At 34.0% G+C, this 4183-nt stretch overlaps 1 protein-coding gene across 2 annotated transcripts in view; it reads left to right on the forward strand.

Annotated features, from left to right (window-relative positions):
• Positions 1-4183, forward strand: part of LOC106875338 (FMRFamide receptor-like) — a 558102-nt gene that overhangs the window by 519577 nt on the left and 34342 nt on the right. The window contains exon 5 of one of the 2 annotated variants that reach the window (XM_052966544.1): positions 2091-2186. The exons of the other annotated variant lie outside the window; for it this stretch is intronic. The gene's annotated coding sequence lies outside the window, so the exon portion shown is untranslated. The remainder of the gene's footprint in view (positions 1-2090; positions 2187-4183) is intronic. 2 annotated transcript variants of the gene reach the window in all.

Raw genomic sequence — 4183 nt, forward strand, 5'->3', positions numbered from 1 at the left:
TCTCTCTCTCTTTCTGTCTCTCTCTTTCTCTCTTTCTCTCTCTGTGAAAGTATCTGTCACTACAGTATCGAAATGTGATTGTTTCAGTTAGTGGAATAGTTTCATTTTTAAAGTGAAATTATTTGACATGAGTGTTTTTGTTTCACTTTTGACACGTAATAGTGGAGGAGATATTATGTTGCCGTGTGCTCGAACTCTGCAAGAAGTTAATAATTTTTTTTGACGAAAACACAACCGGAACCCTAAGTAAGGTATGTGTAAAATTTGAATGAAATTGGTTGCGTAGTTCTCGAGTTTTAGGGATTCACACAGACAGACAGACAGACAGACAGACAGACGGACAGACAGACACATTCTCATTTTTATATATATAGATAAATATATATGTATGTATACATACACACACACACACATATATATATACACATATGCATGTATTGTTATATATATATACATATGTATGTATTGTTATATATATACATATATATATATATATATATGTATGTATTGTTATATATATATATATATATATATATATGCATGTATGTATTGTTATTTATATATATATAGATAGATAGATAGTTGGGGATGAAAGTCTGTGTATGTCGGTGTAAGAAGGACTTACATGCAATATTAGTGCCATTTCACGTAATAATGTGTAACATTTTTACTGTACTAAAATCAATAATGCGTATATATAAGTTACAGTGTAGATGAATAGTTTTAATGTCTGTGAATCTAGCCTTACACCTTGGATATATAAGTTCAATATATATAAATTTCTTTCATATCATATTCTTTAGTTAATTGTAGAGGCTTTAATTATGAGTCAAAGTGAAGTTATATATAAAATATAAACTCAATCCACATTGCTTTCTTTATGCAACAGTGATAATTTCACGTGTATATATCTTCGAATTATATAGGGATACATGTGCAAACCGTGATATTGCGATCATGAATTCAATATCCTAATTTAGTTATTTAACAGGAAGTAAAATTGACCTGCGCAATGTTCAAATGCGTTCGAACCCTTCTGTGATGAGAAACATCGGACTACATTATGCAATCCGCCCTTTTAAGATAATAGATTTTTGTATGAAGGAGAATTTTCAAATGCTGTTTAACGTAGTTACTCTTATTTAGAATATATCTCCTGCATGCCATACGATTTAAAAGGATGCAGAAACTGATTCGTTATCCCAAAAGAAATATTCGAAATTTCCCCAAGACCCTAACTCAACGAGCTGCTGCTGATTTGGTTTACTCATGATTGGTAGCTTCTTAGCAAGTCCGTCTGAAATCACCCCCAATAAAACAGACCGAACAATACATTGCTGATGGATTCGGCCGATTTTCTGCAGTTCTAGTCTTGAAATGGGTTTTTCTTCTTCGACATTCAACGGATGTCCCTAGCAGATATCCGTACTGAACAGCATCTTCTCAGTGTGTGCATTCACAATTGGTGTGCTGGTAGGGGAGATCCATGATTTTGAGTATTGTAGAATCACATTTTAGTGACTATTCTTTCCACGTCCAATATAACCAGTAGTAGTAGCACTTGTTAGGATCCTAGCTATGGGCTGTATGCCTTGTGAACCACTTGGAGTGAAGAACCCCTAGTTCTCGTTGGAATTTCCGCCTAGGAGAAGGAAAATCTGTATAAATAAACCTGAAATGCAATCAAATTCTGGCCGTCTCAACGCACGCTGCGCTACTGGTGTTATAGCTGATTAGGCTGAAAGTGGATCCTGTGCTGAAAACAAATTTACGCCTAGAAACCTTTTGGACTCTTGGTATATTTGCATGATCTTACTATAGCAAGCTCAGCGCTAATGTATTGTTAGCGATGTGTTTACATTCCGATACATTGTACAGTTAGAAATTTATTACAAACAGCATTTCAAATATTCTACAAAGCTATTGTGAATAGCTTCCTGACCTCAAGTTTCAGTTGGGTTTCACTACGTAACCATTGGCATTTTCGTGTAATTGAAAAATTTGATTCTATCTGAAACATGGGTTTTATAATAACTGGGAAAATAATCAACCCTAAAGCATATTGAATTAAACTGTTTTTTTTTTTCTAGAAAACCACGGCTGATAAATAACATAATGGAAGCGGAAACAAACGCAAGTGTTGTATATCTTAAACAAAGATTTGAACAAAGGAAACATTATTAAATGTAAGTAAGAAAGAAAAACACAGCTGAGGTTGCGTAGGTCAGAAGCAGCTCGCCAATATATTATATTATGAAGAGACGTATTTCACTAATGAACAAGTATGTTATCATTTAGGCATTGTTTTAATGCATGTCTAATTTTCCTGATGATATATAGAATGTTGTAAAGTTTTTCTTGGCTTGTTTATTAAGTGCAAATTTTTGTGGTACAGGGAATTAGTAAGAAAATATTGGAGGTATGCAACTTTTGCGTGTTCCAGCATTTAATAAACTGTCATTCTGCGAGATTGAGAGAATCAATGGTATATAACATATAAACGGATTAAGTTTAACTGTATCCTGATTATAGATATGGAAACTTTAACTTTGTAATGATGCCTGAAATTTATGCTGCCGAATTCCATTACTGAAAATATAAAATAATACATCAAATATATGTATAAAGAAGAAAAATTACGAATTTGAAAGTACTATATGTTATACGAACATAATCGTATATTACCCCATTACATCATATTGAAAGAACGGAAAATAATATCAACGAGGAAAATGTACTCGTTTATCGTCGTTTAAGTATAACGAATATAATTAGGGATGACGGTGTATGATCTTCCTCTCACTATCACATTTCTTTGATATTCTAAGCCACGTCTTGATGTCGCTTCAGATAATATATCCAAGTAGAATCACCAGATCCTACAAGTCCATCATAAAACTTTCATTATCAGCGTCGCATTCCTGTTAGCATATCATAGCGCCGTAATACCTTATGTTTCTTACAGATCACACAAATATTTCAGTTTCGAAAATTATACATGGACAGAACAGATAAAAAAACATATTTGAAAGAGCTCATGCTAAGGTTAATGGCAGAAACTGCATATATAAGTTCTTTTTCTGGTTATAACATATATACTTTAAAAGTAGATAGCTTTCATATAATAACAATAGCAATATCAGCGTCTATGAAGGAAAATACATTTCATATTAATTAGGGATGCAAGGACAATGAAGTATTTGATTATCACAATTAATCGATTCGAGATATTTAATATTCCGTGTTCGCAAGTCTAGTTAAAACACATTTATGTATCTCAGGCGGCGAAATCCCTGCTGCTTGGTGCCGTATGTTAGCTTTGAGTAGACTATTGGTTACGCGATTTCTTGATCCTTGTTCACTCGCTTATATTGGAAGAATTTTCTTCGAAGTCAATAAGTTTCACTTATTTCTGGGAAACTCTGTTTCCGACCTAAGTTTCCTAGGTGACGGTAGTGATCTGTTACACCGTTCTCGTGACAAATGCAACCTGTAATTTCCCCGTATTTTTATTAGTATCCATGTCTCTAAACAGTGCAATACAAAAGATTATTATATTTCTTTGTACAATTTACACTGCACTTGAACCCACTGGTATTCTTCATGCTCAATATTGGTCGTACCAGCCTAGACTTGCACATCGTACAGGAATGTCTGTTACTGAAACTTTCATCACCAAAGCTTTTACTACCCAGGTAAATAGAGTTGCTTCTCTAGCGTCTGCTTTGTAATTGTCGACAGCCCATATTGTACCACTTGATTCTTTGAGGCCTCATTACTACACAACCTCGGGCATCCAGGTGTAGATACTTGAATTTAGATTTGTGGGTGCACTGACAAGAATAAAGAACGGGCTCTGCATTTCCCATTCCTATGGAAACATAGGCACATTTGTTTGCAATCGCATTCCTTTCATTAACGTAAATGTGATCTTAGTTGAAGTTTAAAACGTGACAACCTAGACATAGAACATTGCGGCTTGTTCCTGCGTGTTCATATATGCGTTTATATATATGTGTGTTTGTGTGCGCGTGTGTATGTATGTATGTATGTATGTATGTATGTATGTATGTACGTATGATATATGTCTGTCTGTCTATCTCTGTCTCTCTCTCGATATATATATATATATATATATATATATATATATAAACCCTAACAGTTGAGGGAACCCGTGGAAGAG

The sequence above is a fragment of the Octopus bimaculoides genome, chromosome 3 (assembly GCF_001194135.2).
Source record: "Octopus bimaculoides isolate UCB-OBI-ISO-001 chromosome 3, ASM119413v2, whole genome shotgun sequence".
NCBI lineage: Eukaryota > Metazoa > Mollusca > Cephalopoda > Octopoda > Octopodidae > Octopus > Octopus bimaculoides.